The 18,475-nt window shown below is 42.9% G+C and overlaps 1 long non-coding RNA gene across 2 annotated transcripts in view; it reads left to right on the top strand.

Moving 5' to 3' along the window:
- The window catches only part of LOC146060463 (uncharacterized), a 228,877-nt gene that overhangs the window by 150,424 nt on the left and 59,978 nt on the right, over nt 1-18,475 (top strand). For both annotated transcript variants that reach the window (XR_014470433.1, XR_014470434.1), the window contains exon 3: nt 16,270-16,336. This is a non-coding gene — a long non-coding RNA (uncharacterized LOC146060463). The remainder of the gene's footprint in view (nt 1-16,269; nt 16,337-18,475) is intronic.

Below are 18,475 nucleotides of genomic sequence, written 5' to 3'. Positions count from 1 at the left end.
TCGCTTATATGGTCATAGTGTAGAATATAGCCTAAAGGGGAAGTGTCCACATATGGACCTGGTAAATGTATTATACATTGATGCTAATTCCTTTTTGAATATTATAAATTATCCACCTCTTGTTTTTTTAGGCAATTGTGATTTGTATTTATGTGCACACTGAAATGTATTGATTGTATGATTATGTATGGGGAAATAAACTATAATACAGTACAATCTGAATTTGATTTGTCAATGTCCGCCTTATTCTAGATTACAAATTAGTGCAGATATTGCAACAAATATTTATATTTTGGTGTTTTAATTTATGTTGAGATCTTGTATGCCTCCACAGGCATATTTTATATCTGCAGTTTAATTACATACAGTGTTTAAACTAGTGCAATAGCACCAATTTTGTATATATACTTAACTAGCAACTAAATATTCTGGAGTTAAGGGAAGCCAAACAAGAAACATCAGTTACATCCGTGCAGTGCCTCTGTGTTGAAAGAGTTAAACAAAAAATCTGTGTGGGGTCCCTCTTCTTAAACATAACCAGCCCCATGCAATTTAAACATATGCTGTTTAAAAAAAATACAGGAGGAAAAAGGACATAGGGTCCCGCTGTATTTAAAGAGCCAGCACCGGGTTTTTGAATCGGTTCTAGTTCCAAAAATATAGGGAGAAAAAGACATAGGGCTCCACTAATCGGGCTCCACTAATCAGTAAAATAATGCAATAGTTAAGGACAACTAGTGAGCCATGGCCAGGGTCCCCGCAGGAGTGGAGACCCACCCTCCTGGGTGCCTAAAGGCTAAACTTGAAGCCCAGGGCAACAGTATATCCCCCTCACCCCTGGGCTGTGTGTTCCGAGTTAATAGTCCATAAGCTGTAAATAAACAGTACATTGTCTTTTACAGGTGGAACTACAGTTCCCAGCAAGCATCCTCCTGCATGTTGGTACTTGGAGAACTCCAAGTCCCAGCTTTAACGGGCATGCTGGTACTTTTAATTCCACCTGTCAAATAAATATTACAATTATGACAATACACAGGTCACATTTGTGATTAAAATCAATTAACAAATGCTGGAGCCCAAGGCTGGTTTAATAAATATGAGCAACTCATAAGTTTACTGTCCCCGCCTCCTTCAATATTTTTGGATTAAGGACCGGTCCAAGAGCCCAGTGCTGTTTCTAAAGGTGGACCCTACATCCTTTTTTACCTCTCATTTTAGAACCAAAGATTGGTTATGTTTAAGAGGGGAACACTTTGTTTTACTATTCAACACAGAAGCACTGCACAGATCTTACTGATCTGTGTATGCCTCTCAGAACATTCCAGACAAAAGACTTTCTATTTGAAAGTTCTATTTTGGGTTAAAAATTGGGAAATTTGTGGCCTTGTTTCAGTAGTTTAGTATATTACTGTCAGTGGTGTAACTACTGTAAGGCAGCCCCAGCTGCTGCTTGGGGGAGCAAGTGGCAGCAGGGTCTGTGTGGGCGCTGGCACCCGCTCGATGCACTGACATGCTGCTGCCTGCCACTGCCCACTGACTGAGCACCGGAGGCAAGTCAGTCACATCGCAGGTGTGGCCATGGCAGAGACGTCAAATCCCCCCACTGATTCAATTGACTGTACACAGAGCCGGCTATTTGCTACTGTGTACAGGATGGGCCTAGATGGGCGTGCTAGGGTGGCCTGGGATGCATTGGAGCCAAGGGAAGCAGCAGTGTCTGCTGGTCTCTCTTCCTCTTTCCTGCTTCAGCTTCTCCGTTATGCCTGGGGAGGGGGGCACCACAAACATTTTGGCAGGGGGGCGCAAAATTTAAAGTTACGCCACTGATTACTATATTCTGTATTTGATGTGAGGAAACGCTGTGTTTGGGAGATTTTCTATTGATTTGTATCTGTGTCTGCTGTTATTTTCACGCTTTGCATTTAGCAAATGACCAATATTATTTTTTTCATCCTTAGAATGCAAACTTTAATGAACATGAATGATAGAAAATGTATAATTAATTATGCTATATTTGCTAGATATTGATGATGTACCTGACTTCCTGAAGCAAACCCCCAGAGGATTGGATTATCAGAGTGATGATATCTCCCAGAGGATTGGCTCACCACGGTGATGAGATCAGCACTCTCCAACCATCATGGAGAAAGCACAGTGTATGATGACACATTGTACACATTGTACAAATTCAAGAAACAGAAGTCAAGTGAGCTTATACATATTGCATACCTTCCAATTTTAGAAGGTATGAATGTTGCATCCTTAAGTGGAGGCACAGAGACTTTAATCAAGGGGCGGCGGCCTCAACGCGTGACCCCTATTATCATAGGCGTGCGCAGTACATTTTATTAGGGGGTGCACCATTGGATGGGCAAGTCTATCACCGCCAACTGAGCATCAGTACAACTTAACAGATGGTTATTTATTTATGTATAAATATACACACGGCAGAGACAGGGACAGTGCGCGCCAAAGGCGCGCAGCTAAAATTTACACTGTAATGCCCATTACACATTACGCCATACTCCGTAATGCCCATTACACGTTAGGCCACATTCTGTAATGCCCATTAAACTTTATTCCACACTCTGTAATACATATTACACATTATACCAAGCACCGTAATTGTCATTATATATTATACTACATGCTGTAATGCCCATTGCATATTGTGCCACATAAGTTCCAGGCGGAGAGCAGGGACAGTGGTTGGGCAGAAAGCGGTGGGCAACCCGCCCGATTCCCCCGGCCCTTATGCATGATACAGTATGTATCAAATGCGATCCCTGTTCCCTGCTACTGGGAGGGGGTCCAACCTGGAGATCATACGTGCAGCACTGATCCGGGTCTGATCCAATGTGGAATGTATCGGACGTCAGACACTTGTTATTTGGGCTGATTTCTCATGAAAAATGGCCCAAATTGCATAGTGTATGGGGGCCGGTAATCTGCCACATCTTACATATGATCATACAATCCTTAAATATTTTATGTCCCTCCCTCACACCACGCACCATATATATATATATATATATATATATATATACTTCCCTTTTCTCACCCCTAAACTTATATATATTTAATGATATGCCCCCCCCCCCCCCATTCCCCTCCATGCTTTGATAAACTGACCCCTACAAAGCATATAGGCACTGCAGCTTCCTAGACCTCTGGCCCCTGGTATCTGTATCACTACCTCCTGCTGCTGCCGGGAGTCTGCTCTGCTGTCTGATGTGAAGCCTGCTGCAGCTGCTATGCATGGATGGTGCCGGTGCGGCACTTGTGTCAGCGCGCCATGCTAAAGAGAAAGAGTGTATGCCACAGTGCCGCACAGGAATTGAGTGTGTCGTGGGCCAGGGAAGGATTTGGAGGGACCACATATGGGTGGCAGCGCCGCAGCCAAAACCCGTGTGACAGTGGGAAAGTGTCCAAATAGCATAACTGGGGAAAAAACAAATCATCAGAAGCTAATCTAATCAAATCATCATTGTATCTGTTTTTTCCAATAAAACTTGTTTAAAGTGCATAAGATATTACCATGAACTTGTCAGCTATCAAAAGAATTGTATAGGCTGTACCTAGCTTTAGAAAGTCATATTTGTGACTGCCCCATGTGTCATTGCTGTACCTATTATGGTACTTGTGTATTAGCAGGGCGCCCACTAAGCTACTTGCTTAGTGGGCTATTCTGCGTAGTGAAATCACATCGCATCAAATGCAATTTTTCTGTGCAGTGCGATGAGATACGATTTTTCATTCTAAAGCACCCATACCATGAGATGTGATGGTACTTATTTTTAAATGCACCCATGCACACCCTCACTATCCACGTCACCCTGAATCATGGCGAGCCCACGCGGTTACGCATCCTCCCGACCTTTTCATACCCCCACTATCCACGTCGGCGTGGAGTTGATTTTATAAAGTGTGGCGAGCACAGCGAGCCTCCGAGCCCGAAGCGTGGGAATGCGTAATACATGTAAAGTATTCCGCGTCCCCTCGCGGGGCTCACTACGCTCGCCACACTTTATTAAATCAACTCCATGCGGACGTGGATAGTGGGGGTATGAAAAGGTCGGGAGGACGCATAACCGCGTCCCCTCACGAGGTTCGCTTCGCTCACCATGCTTTGGGGTGACGTGGATAGTGGGGGTGTGCATGGGTGCTTTTAAAATGACCATCACTTCTCATGGTATGGTTGCTTATACAATGAAAAATCACATCGCATCGCATTGCACAGAAAAATTGCATGCAATGCGATGCGATTTTCCTACGGTGACGTACGTATGTAAATTGGGCACTCTGCAAATACACAAGTACCCTTAATATTGCTGGGGCAATGAAATTTAGTTTTCTGCTATTTCTTAGACATTCTCCTTTATTGAGATCTTTATTGTTCTTTTGAGGATATCTACAGTACATTTAGTACATGTTTACACACCAATTATTTACATCCTTTAAAAAATAACAATCTGAAGTCATTTTACACCTGGTACAATTTATTAATACACACATATACACACCATACTTGCCTAATCTCCTTAAAGTTACAGTTTTTCAGGTAGTGCCCTGTACCACTGGAGTAGATGGATCTCCCACATCCCACCAACTTCCTAGCAAAGTGGGCATGATCGAGAGTTTATAATGGGAATCATGAGGCAAAATATGCTAATGACATGAGAGCCCGGCCTGCACCTCCGGATGTCAGCTGGCCGACCACTTCTCTCTGAATGTGTACGCAGATCTAAGGTTGCTCTGATCTGCGTGCATGTTCCACATCATTCGATGGTAGGCGACCATCGAATGGTGTGGGTGTTACCACGCAGGCTGCAAATTAATGTTTATGTAAAACATCCATTCCCAGCCATTGCGAACGTACACGCCTTGCGAATAGTGGGCCGACATACCACCAAGGAGTTATCTGGTTCACTCACAAGGATGCAAATTCGCATCCGAGCTAATGAACCAGAATAACCCCCTATGACCAGATAAGTAGGGGTAAATCTACTAAAGCTTCTAAAAATGACAAAGAGGTGATCAAATTCTGTGTAGGACGCAATACACAAATGATAGACAGATCGTAAATGGTTGCTATGGGCAAAATCAGCTCTTTTCATTTATAGATATAATACATTTAGTTTAGAACATGCAGCTGCATTTTGTTGAGAAATGACTGTTCTCCTTTGAGTGGGAAGGGTGTTTCTTAGTTAGCATACTAGGTTCTAGAATACTGTTAGGATTTCTGGCTTTTCTAAACCATACAGTAGCTTCAGTTTGTCAGAAAGATGTTGTGAGCCTAAAATGTGCTCATGTAATAGACTATTGCTTTCTTTGTTAAAATTAGTGATTAATGGTCTTTCATTCGTATTCTTCTTTATTTCGGCTAATGGTCTTTATTCCATTACTTACATTCTATTCATTTTAAGAGCCTGTGTGCGTGTTCATTTTTCTTTATAATCACAGCCTTTAAAAAAAAAGGAGTTTTTACAAATATTTGTTAACCCTTTGAGTGCCTACATCGCTGTGAGAGATGTTCAAAATATCTGTTAAAAATGCCAGCGTCACTCACATTTGTTATATATAATGTATAAGGTAAACAGGTACTTGTTTCCTAGCATGGCGCCTGCAATTTTGATTGTGTCCATCGGGTCCAAAAAAATCGCGTCGATCGCATCGCATGCAACCAAATCGCATGCGATGCGATCAACGCGATTTTTACATCGGAACCAATGTAAAATGGTCCCTGAGACCCAATTTTACATTGGGTTCAATGTTAAATGCCCCCCAGACCCCAATTTTCATTGTATACCCACTCTGATGGGTCAAATCCCCCCCCCCCATTGTTAACGCCACCCCACGATGAACGCCAACCCGAAGCGTGGCGAGCGCAGCGGTACGCGTCCTCCGACCTTTTCATACCCCCACTAACCACGTCGGCGTGGAGTTGACTTTATATAGTGTGGCGAGCGCAGCGAGCCACCGAGCCCGAAGTGTGACGAGCGCAGTGAGCCACGTAGCCCTAAGCGTGACGAGCGCAGTGAGCCACGTAGCCCGAAGCGTGACGAGTTCAGTGAGCCCCGCGAGGGGACGCGCATTACTTCACAGGTATTACGCATCCCCTCGCGGGGCTCGCTGCGCTCGCCACACTATATAAAATCAACTCCGACGTGGATAGTGGGGGTATGAAAAGGTCGGAGGACGCGTACCGCCGCCCCTCGTGGGCTCGCTGCGCTCGCCACGCTTCGGGTTGCCGTTCATCGTGGGGTGGCATTAACAATTGGGGGGGGGCATTTCACATGTAAAATATACATAAGGGGGCTTCCGGTTCCGGTGTCATGCAAGCAGCAGCGTGAGCTCACAGCTCCGCTTACTGACCCGCTCACCGTCAACTATCTGGGCTACCCCCCCGCTACAAAGCTGACACCAGAGGCTTCCTAACACTCCCCTGACCCTGATGGAGAAGTTATTAGCCAGCAGCAGCCCCTCTCAGCCGCAAACGCCGAGACAAGAGAAACGCTGCGCTGAATCCAAGATGGCGCCGGCTACAGGCTCAGCGCCGCAACCGCCAGCGTCTAAGAAAACAGCAGGTACCCTGGAAACTCCAGGCAATACTCAGGTACCTCGGGACCCTGATGCGGTGGTGACATACAGAGACATCGTAGATGTCATATCTGCAGCGATGGCCCCGCTGCTTAATAAGGCTGTCACAGAAATCACACAACAGCTCCAACACCTTACTGGGAGGGTTACAGAAAATGAACAGCATATAGGAGTCATATCGCACGACCTACACAACGTGCAGAAAGACATACTGAGGCTCCAGAAAGAAAATTACCAGCTCTGGAATAGAATAGACGACGCTGAAAACAGATCCCGGCGCAACAACATAAGAATAGTAGGACTGCCTGAGTCTGTTAAAGGCCCCGAACTTGAAAAATTTGTTACCACTACTCTGCCTCAACTGCTGGGCATACAAGAGGAATGTAAGTCCCTAACAATAGAGCGGGTACACAGAGTGGGTCCCCCACCAAAGCCGCATGATAAACGTGCAAGAGCAGTCTTATTCAAGTGCCTCAGCTATGTACATAAGGTCTCATTTTGGAGAGCGTCACGTAAAATACAAAACTTGAAATGGGAAGGTAACGTCCTGAGAATATTCCAAGACTTTTCAGTAGAGCTATCTAAAGCTCGCAGGGCCTTCTCCCCCATCTGCTCTGCATTGGTAGCAGAAAAGCACAGATTCGCCCTGATGTACCCAGCGAGATTAAGAATCTTCCTGAATGACACCCATTACGACTTCTCCACGCCTGATGATGCACGAGAATTCCTCAAAGATCATTTTCACCCAGAGTCAACGGACATCTCGGATCACCCGGAATAACCCTCTTTCCTGAGAGACTGTCCGAGTAACCCCCTCCAGTATAACTTCACACAGACAGTCCAACCCTCTGTTTAAACTCAAAGACCCCTGCCAGGGTGTCAACCCTGAAGGAAATACCCAGTACCCATTTCGCACCAGCTCTTCTTCTAGCTCTATACTCTCACCGGACTCTTTAGATTACAATCCAGAATGTGAGAGATAAGACACCCAGTCATATGAGCACCAGAGCTATTATCTCCTCACCCCCCCCTCTCCCTCCCCCCCCCCCCAGTTGGGAAGTCTCTCCTACGTTGTTAGCACTGTTTTACTATATTCAAGCCAAGCTAAAGGAAATGCCCATGATAGTTCTGGGTCACAAGCTTGCAGTGTACCGTTAGCTTATTCTCCTTGAGATTTAAAAGGAACTCATAATCAGTATTATTTTACTAATTTGAAATGTACCATTGTTACTGCCCCCGGAATGCCCACCGTGGCTCAAAGAAGTACAGTGTGTTGATCATACTAACTTTTTTCTGTTTCACAGGTTCTTTGTCTTGTGTTGTCTTGTCTCCCCTTCCCCTGCTTTCCTCCCCCCTTCCTTCTCCCAGTCCTGACCAAGCAGACTACGACGTAAACCTGATGAAGAGAACCAGATGGATCTTCCTCCCATACCTATATGACTGACCTTAGACTCGGCTCTTTCAACGTCGGAGGATTCCATTCTCCAGCAAAGCGCAGGAAAGTACTTTTATATTTACGCAAGCAAGCTCTGGACATAGTTTGTCTTCAAGAGACCCACCTTCTCCCCCCCGAAATCACAAAATTGCAGATGCTCCAGTGGTCGGTAATAGCCTCGGCACCCTACAACAGCAAAGCTAGGGGCATTGTTATTCTAGCTTCTAAATCACTTCCAATAACAGTTAACACAGTTACCCCAGACCCAGAGGGCAGATATCTAATAATTCATTGCACGATCCAAGGCACTGAGTATACTATTTGCTCAATATACGCTCCAAATGTTTACTCCAAACCTTTCTACAAAAAGATAATTAGCCTCCTCATGCCACATGCTTCGACGTCACTAATTCTATGCGGTGACTTTAATCTCACCTCCCACCCTATCCTTGATAGATCTAACTCCTCTAGCCACAACAGAAAACTACCTAATTTAGGCATCCCTTTCATACTTAAATCTTTACAACTAATGGACTCTTGGAGGGCCCTTCATCCGACACTTAAAGAATATACATGTATCTCTGCTGCCCACAAGACCTTTTCTCGTATAGACTTCATCTGCGTATCTGTCTCCCTATTCTCACAACTTAATGATGCTCAAATTCACCCCATCTTATTATCAGACCATGCCCTTATATCGATCGCACTAAAAACTACTAAAGAATCATCCTCCTATAAATCCTGGCGCTTCCCAGTACACCTCATCCACTCCCCTAAGTTTCAGACTCTTCTCTCTGAAACCTGGCAGGATTTTGACGCACACAATTTACATATGTTGTCCGAAAACCCAGCTATCTATTGGATGACTGCTAAGGCGGTTCTCTGTGGTGCTATAATCCAATTTGAATCCTCTCTTAAAAAACAATATACTAAATCTTATCTCTCCCAACAAGAAGCTCTCACCAATTCCTACTCTAATTACACGACTCACCCTTCCCCAACCCACAAAGCTAAATACTTACAGGATAAAGCACTTTTAGACGAAACACTACAAAACATGGTAGATAAAATCCAATTCTCAGCTAATTTTAAATACCATAAATTTGGCAACAAGACTAGCAAGCTCCTAACAAATATCCTGAATTCTTCTAGAACCCCCATGTTAGTTCACCCACTTAAACTACCAGACGGCTCACTAACGACTTCGAACACCCAAATCTCTAATATTATGTCCAGTTTCTATTCCTCTATATACAATGAATCTCCCTCCCCATCCATTCCAAAGATCTCTGACTCCTCTACTCCACCCACTCCAGACCACTGGTCAGCTTTGAACTACCCTCATCCCCCCCAACAGCTCTTAGAAAACCTAGTGTCACCCATAACCCTAGCAGAAGTAACAAAAGCGATTAAACACCTGAAACCAGCAAAAGCTCCAGGCCCTGACGGGTACACAGGAGACTTTTATCGGTCCCACATAGACAAAATGGCCCCAATACTTACCTCTGTATTTAACTCTATACTACAAAACAATGAAACACCAGCCCATTTTAATTCGGCCACGATAAAGGTATTACCCAAAGCAGACAGGGACCTATCACACCCGGGATCTTACCGCCCGATATCCCTGCTCAACTGCGACTATAAACTCCTAACAAAAATTCTAGCAGACAGATTAGCCCTCATTCTCCCCCATATCATTCACCCAGATCAAGCAGGCTTCATAACAGGCAGATACCCCGTTAAAAACATTAGAAAGATTCTAGCCGCCATCCAAAATCAAAGCCAACCCTCTGCCCCCCTACCTCTAAATTTAATTTTATCCCTTGACGCCGAAAAGGCATTTGATCTTGTCTCATGGCCACATCTTTTTACCACCATGCAAAAATTTGGTTTCCCCCCCGTTTTATATCCTTCATTCAGACTCTATATAAATCATCATCATCCCAAATAGCCTGCAATGGATTCTTATCCCCCCCCTTCCCGATTACAAGAGGAACTAGACAAGGCTGCCCCCTCTCCCCTCTCCTTTTTGCAATTGCCCTAGAACCCCTAACAATGGCACTTAGAGAATCCAAAGAATATACTGGAATTGTAGTCAATGAAAATGAATTAAAACTTGCACTCTTCGCAGACGACATGATCTTGCTAGTCTCCAACCCCCTCATATCTATCCCGGTGATCATGGAAATTATCTCATCATTTGGCCCTAGATCAGGTTATAAAATTAATATTACTAAGTCTGAAATCTTACCACTCTTTCCACTTACCCCGGACATAATATCCCACCCAACCCTGTCCCAATTCAAACTACAAAAATCTAATCTAAAATACCTTGGAGTGCTCATCCCACATAATCTTCACTCCCTGTACAAAATAAACTTCGCACCATTAATATCCTCCATTAAAACACAACTAGAAGGATGGAATAAACTGCCTATATCTCTATTTGGGAGAGCTTCGGTCCTAAAATCCGTCATCTTCCCAAAAATACTGTACCTCATACAACTCCTACCTTGTTCCATCCCTAAAAAAGATATCCTAACGATAAACAGAATCATGTCAAATTTCTTGTGGAATGGCAAAAAGGCCCGCATGGCCCTACACAAACTAATGTTAAATAAATCAGATGGAGGACTGCGAATACCAAACATCCAGCTCAATTCATGGTCAGCCCATTTTCGTATTATTTCAGATTGGTAAGCATCTACCTCAACATACACCAACATAGAACTTGATACAAATTTATTTACCCCTTTCTCTCCCGCTGCATTACTTCATGCCCCAGGTAAATCTATCCCTCACCACATCAAAGAGCACGTCCTATTCAACGGTATATATGATGCCTGGATTAAGATCAACACCGCCCTACACAGAGATCACTCAATCTCCCCCTTCATCCCATTATGGGGTAATCCCTCCTTTAGACCCTCTCTGCATAATACCCATTACCTATCCTGGAAATGTAAAGGTTTAGACTTGGCCACCAAGATGTTCGACCCAGGAGGAACTACATTATCCTTTGACTCAATTAAAATCTCTTACGAACTCCCTAACAATCAGTTCTTCATGTTTTTACAGGCCAGGCATTTTGTAAACTCAGTTAAACCTAAAATCATAGCCACCCAAGACACAGACCCTCTCCTGCCGGTTTTTATGCTCTTCCATAACCACCCTATTAAAATGAAACATTTATACGAAATACTACTGTTCCACACAACTCCCACAAACCTAACATACCCGGCTCATGCCTGGACAGCTGACATCCCTAATATCTCTGAACCGCACCGCCTAATATCGGCAATCCCCGCTAATTTGAAACTATTACAATCTTCATATTTGCAGGAAGTACACTTTAAAACTATACATAGATTATATATCGCCCCGGCTCAATCCAAACACATGTCCCCAGAAGCCACAGGTCGATGCCCAAAATGTGGCATGATGGACGCCAAACTTTATCATTGCCTTTGGAACTGCACCAAAATTTTGAAATTCTGGAGGAAAATAATGAATTTCATTAACTCCATGCTTTGCTCCCACCTCCCTCTTGCTCCCCAAGTAGCCCTATGTCTATGCTTTGACCACTGGAGCACTGCACTCAACTACTCCAAATACATCCCTTTACTTACGCTAATATTTACATTAGCAAAAAAGCTTATCCTGACACACTGGATAACCTCAGCTTCTCCGACGTTGACTGAACTTCACTCCAGACTCTATCAAATTCTCTTATTTGACAAACGTTCATCATTAATGTCTAACTCACCCACTCCCAAGTGCTTTCTCGAGAAATGGTCCCCTTATTTAAAGATGATCTCAGATCCCCAGAAGAAGACAGCGCTAAACCTGATTTCTACAGAGGAAGATCTCCTTGCTCCCCCCGTCCAATATAACTCCCAAAAACACCAAATGCAAACCCAATATTCACAAAGCGCTTAACCTTCACATCTCTGACAAGAACATATAGTAAATAATGCAATGTTTCTATCTTTATCTCTACTTCTAAGACAACATATATTAGATTGGTCACCCCCCCCCCTCCCTGCTTTCCTCCCCCCTTATCCTTCTGTCTCATATTGTCTCCCCCCCCCCATTTGAATTAGGAATAGACATTAAGTACTATAATTATACATATATTGCTTAGTTATGTTTGTTGTCCAGCAACTGAATATTTTTTGTTAACAAACTATATCAGCCACTGTAATGATTTATGTACAGCGCGGAAAATAGTGATGAACATCTCCCTTAACTAAGGGCTTACTCTGAAGATATCGTCTATGTAAAAATGTAACCCTGCTTACGATGCAGACTTAGATCACTGTAATGTCTCACCTTCGCCTCACTGCGCTGAGGCATCAATCTAAATCTATGTATAATTCATCGATACAATTGATATCAAAACTCATTTATTGAAAAATAAAAATAAAAATTCAAACCAAAAAAAAAAAAAATATACATAAGGGTGGGTATACAATGAAAAATCGGGTCCATTGGCCCATTTAACATTGTTCCCTATGTAAAATCGCGTCCATCTCATCGGTCGCATCACATGCCTTAATTTAAGGCATGCGATGGATGCAATTTTTTAATTGTCAGGGAAAAGGCTAAAAATAGCCCTGAAATCGCATCGGTCGCGTCTATCGCATACCTTAAGTTAAGGTATGCGATCATCTGCGACGGGCACCGTGCTAAGAAACAAGTACCGGTAAACATTACAGGTTATTATGATGAATCTCCTATTTTGACAAATTCAAAGGGTTAATGTCATCCCTGGAAATATAAGTCTCTACGGTAAATATATATATAGAATTTGATTGATTTCTATGGGCAACAACCCATCTCAGTAAATTCACCCCTCTGATTTCCAACTTCTTTTGTATATACAAAGTAATCATACCCTCCAACTGTACTGAATTTGCCAGTACAGTACTGTTTTTTAACAGTCTGTGCTGGCAAATTGAAATTGTACCGAATGTACCGCATTTTATAACATTTCAGCGGTCAGACTCACATTGTGCGCCGCATATCAACTTCCTCCTGGGCCCGGCTCCGTGTGCTGCCTGGGCCGACTGCACCAGCTGAGCTCTCCCCTCTCCTCGCCTTAACCATGTTCCCAAGAATGCAATGCGGGGGCCGGTGCCGAGCATCGTGACGTCACGCGCCGGCACCGTGTGCAGTGCACACTCATGGGGAAAGGCGCGAATCTGCCTGAGTGAGGGGTGCGGTGGCCAGCCCCGGCGCTCGAGGGACACTGTGGGTGACCTGGGTGTGCCCTCCCAGCGCTCTGACCTGTGCCGTCGCCTGATTCAGCTGTAGACACAGCTGCACGCTCAGGAGCAAAGTTACCGCTGGGTGAGTCTATTAAAATGAATCATTCCTGGAACATGAAACAGTCATTAATTGTGCGGTAATTATAAGCATGGGCTTCTTACTGTGCTCACCAGTGCATGACTGGATATGCCGATACTATGGCTATATATGAGTGTCTAGAAAGTGTAAGCTGTGTGGGCCACAGATGATGCACAGGACTGCAGTGTGAATTGTTTGCAGTGATGTATTATTGTGTGATGTGGGTCACAGGCTGCAGCTCTCTAGTCTACTAGAGTGTAACTGGCATGCCTTGCTGGGGCTTGTAGTCCCATGACAGCTGGGAGCCACAGGAAAGGAGTATTGGCCACGCCCCTTTTTCCAGTGGTTCACGCCCCCCTTTCCAATTGTGTACCGAATTCTTCCCCTGAAATGTTGGAGGGTATAGTGCACAACACACATAAAAGTGTCATGAATATATATAAACTGTGTGCAGAGTGATGTCCTGTGGTGGAACTTGTGAGTGGTGGGCCCAGGTGCAAAATTATTATTACTCATGTGATCCAGCTGGAAGGTGTCACTGTCAGTGAAGGTAAAACACATCATTGCTGAAGAATCACAGCATACACACATCCTGCTCTGTTTCAATTTTAAATAATGTAAGGCTCTCTGTAAAGGAATAAATATATATTAGGATGTATAATTCATAAAAGATATTAGGCTATTTCTTTTTTCAATAACACTGTAAGGCACTAGAGCGCTTTGGTGTCCTTTTATATCTACTAAGTATACCACTTCATAGCAGTTTTCCTGCACGCTGCACAGCATATAAAGTACAGTGTAAATGGTCAGATCCCAATCTGCAGCATTGAATTTACTGAAACCAAGTAATCTTTGATCTAAGGCAGCCATTCATCTTGCCGCACACATCTCTTCTTCTGATCTTTACCTACTGGAGGCATCTCATACAGAAAAGAGATTTCATAAACATTCGATGTTACCGCTGAGGGACAGTCCCATCTGTTATTTGTTTTCAGCTTTGCTTACTGATAAAACAGGCAGGACAGCTTGCTGATGGACTCTTTGAAGCAAAAGGCTCCTCTCTTTCCTCCAATTAATGCCTATAAATTATTTGTTTAGGAGACAATATTAGTCCTTGCTGATGTCCAAAATTACCTGTGTTAAATTAAATGTATTCATCTTGTTTGATTTGTTCATTATATCATTTGGAATAAAGACTATAAACTGGTATATCTTCATTGTATGAGAATATTATGCTGCAGCCTGTCCCCGGTCTGCTCTTTTCATGTTCCTATCACCTTAGGGGTGCGGTAAAGTTTTCAAAGAGATTTTCTATGACACAATAAACTATTGTACTACTGTATTTTACGCAATTCCAAAACATTACATGATCTTTAGGGAATATTTTTACATCTATATTTTTGTCTGTTCACAAAGAGCTTCAAATTCCTAATCTGCTGGATTTGGGGTTTGTGTCTTGTATAATATTTCAGAGTTCCAAGAGGGATTCCCTTGTGAAGAGATGTCTACCAAATTCTGTCTGTGAACTGTGCCAACTTACTTCCAGCAAGTATATCTCAGCTGCACATTCGCATACTTTGTATCCTGCCAAAGTCGTTCTGTAGTTTCTTCACTGCCAAAAGCTGTAGTGGGAAGATATTCCAAAAGCTGTCACATCAATCTCCTTTCAAATAGGATTCCCACAAACACAGAACTGTTTATTATTTAGAAAATGCCATAAGCATTTTGGAAAGTGTTATTTTACTAATGCTATCGTGTGTCAAAGTCAAACAATTGGTTGCACTTTTTTAAAAGCAATGATACGAATTCTACACTATAGTGTATACAATTTATAACCAAAACACAGGCAGGTCTATTGCAAACATACAAAAATTAGTTAATTAAAGAACAATTACAATACAAGTTAAAGAGAAACTATCAATCCTAAATAATAAAATGGAAAAGGAAAAATCCTTTAGAAATTTGCCAGGAAGTTGGATATTTATGTAGTATAGTATGCTGCCCAACTTTCCCAATTTTAGCGTGATAGTCCTTTTTTTTACTGCCCCACTGTCCCACCCATGAGCATCAGTGTCCCACGGTGGAGGGAAGGTTGGGAGACCACCTGTCACTCTCTGCTCAAACAAAGCAGAGCATTAGAGGTGAAAAAATTCTTTGCTTATCTTTCCATGAGGTGAATATCACCTGTCTCTGTTCCTAAAGTAGTTCTAACTTTGTGTTAATGCTTTATTATTATTTTTCCTATTACTACTGTTTATTTATATGGCCCCACAAGGTTTCTGCAGCGCCTAACAATACTTACTCTTCTACAGGGTCCCAGACCATCTCCACCCACCAACAGGTATGCCTAACAGAATGCAGCTGCAGTGACATCACTTGACCCTATAAGACCTGGTGCAGAACTCAGAGAGCCATACTTGAGCCTTAAACGAGTGTTGCTGAAAAGGGCATGGCTTAATGGAGGGGGAGCTCTATGGTTACAGTGCCGGCTTCTACAGTTATTGGAGCCGGGTGCTGCCTGTTTTGTTTTACAGTTCAGCACATGGCTCCCGCCGCTGGCTGAGCAGTAGCTGGTACTTTTGTGTCACCCCTTTTTGGATGACACCCATGTGGGGCTCACACCCTTCCAGTGATGCTACTGTGCGGCTGTACATCTTGAACCATTATTTATGATTTGGCATACATGTTTCAGAATTTTGGACATATGTTCAACTATATTAGACTATACCGGACATAGATCAAGTTGCTTGGGAGATCTAATAGATTTGACCAGAAATATTATTATTACTGTTATTATCTTTAAAAACTCATCTCATCTCACCTTCTACCACTTCTGGTGCTTCAAATCTTTGTATACTTATATGTAAATTATGTTATTTCAGCTGTGAAAAAGCATAATGGAATGATGCCAATATATCGGTTTCCTGGACAACCTTTCATGTTACCAAGGTAAATTTCAGAATGTCTATGTATATTTTAACCTTCCTAAAATGTTTGTTTATGGATAGTAAGACATATTAATATTGTTTCTTTCAGTCAGATGTGAGGGAATGCTATAGTGACCTTTGTTGTAGAATTACACTATATTGCATACCCCTTGCTTGTTGTTGGAGTGTTAATTCATTGTGTGATATAATGGAAATATGATCTAAATATCTACTGTTCAATTGCCTCATAATTCATCTCTACAGCTGGTGAGCAATAGAGCAGCAGGGAGATCAAAGGCCAATGCTGTGCTCATTTGTTGTTAGAAATGGTGTACACTTATCTAGTTGGTAGACAGTGATGCATGTAGTTCAGCGATGCTGGAAAACAGGTAAAAATAAAAATATAGGCACTTTTTGTTTACTTAAAAATTACTACATACATCTAATTTACACTTAAAATGCTTAATGCGTATCAATGGAATTTGTTTTTCTTATGCATTTTTATGAAAAAATGAATTCTACTAAATATTATTATTATTATTATTATTATTATTATTATTATTATTATATTGTGCCTTTAGAGGCAGATTTTCAAAACTAATATGTGGTAGAGGACAGTACATTATGATTGGATCATTTAATGGCACCTGATCACATGCTTACCATATTAAACTCCACCAATTGAAATCACTTTAAACATTCAGATGCAGGTCGGAATGTAATGGGAGACTATTTTAGCAACTGGGAAAAAAATAGTTCGAAGTCGGACGTCCCAGAACTTAGCCAGTGTAAACAGTGGCGTAACTATACATTTTGCACCCCCCTGCCAAAAATGTTTGTGGTCCCACCCCCCACCCCCCCAAATGAAATTTTTGTTAAAAAAAAATATATATATACAGGGGCTGGCTGGCAACTTTTAGCCTGGGGGGCAAGTCCAGAGCACCGGCCCAGTAACAGCGTATCGTTAAATGGAGGTTTTTCGTATATGTATTAATAAAAAAAAAAAAACAATAATAGGACACCACAGGCTGCTCCCCCTGGCTAGTTATGCCAGAACCAGTGGCATTGCTAGCCACTTTGGTACCCTGTGCCAGAAAGGAAATTGGTGCTTACCTACACCACACAAAAAATAGGAGAATGCGCGCCGAAGGCGCGCGGCAAAATGTAGGAGCGATACTTCATGGGGAAGAGGCGTGGCCCTATAAAAGTACTAATAACATTGTAATGCCCATAACACATTATACCACACACAGTAATGCCCATTATGTATTATGCCACACAGCGTAATGACCCTTACACAATATGCCGCACACCATAATGCCCATATGATATTACGACACACATTATGCTCCACACAATGCCCCGAGTACACCTGCATATGACTACATAATGGCCCAGGGTTACCGACAGTAGTAGCGCTGTATATATATATATATATATATATATATATATATAGCACACAGTTACCGACAGTAGCAGCGCAACTTATATTGTACATAACGTCCACATCAGTTGCTGACAGTAGTAGCACTGCTTATACGTAACACCCACACCAGTTGCCGACAATAGTAGCGTTGCCTATACATAACAACCGCACCAGTTTCTGACAGTAGTAGTGCTACTTATACGTAACACCCACACCGACACCAGATGCAACAGCAGTAGTGCTGCCTATACATATGCCCCCACCAGTTGCCGACACTAGTAACGCTGCCTGTACATATGTCCACACCAGTTACCGACACTAGTAGCACTGATTATACATATGCCCACACCAGTTGCCGACACTAGTAAAGCTGCCTGTACATATGCCCACACCAGTTGACGACACTAGTAGCGCTGATTATACATATGCCCACACCAGTTGCCGACGCTAGTAGCGCTGCTTGTACATATGTCCACACCAGTTGCTGACACTAGTAGCGCTGATTATACATATGTCCACACCAATTGCCGACACTAGTAGCGCTGCCTGTACATATGCCCACACCAGTTGCCGACACTAGTAGCGCTGCATGTACACATGCCCACACCAGTTTCCGACACTAGTAGCGCTGATTATACATATGCCCACGGCAGTTGCCGACACTAGTAGCGCTGCTTGTACATATGCCCACACCAGTTGCCGACACTAGTAGCGCTGCTTGTACATATGTCGACA

Source organism: Crinia signifera, chromosome 1 (assembly GCF_055691185.1).
Source record: "Crinia signifera chromosome 1, ASM5569118v1, whole genome shotgun sequence".
NCBI lineage: Eukaryota > Metazoa > Chordata > Amphibia > Anura > Myobatrachidae > Crinia > Crinia signifera.
The sequence above is the reverse complement of the archived record's forward strand: the minus strand, read 5'-3'. Positions and strand labels throughout refer to the sequence as shown.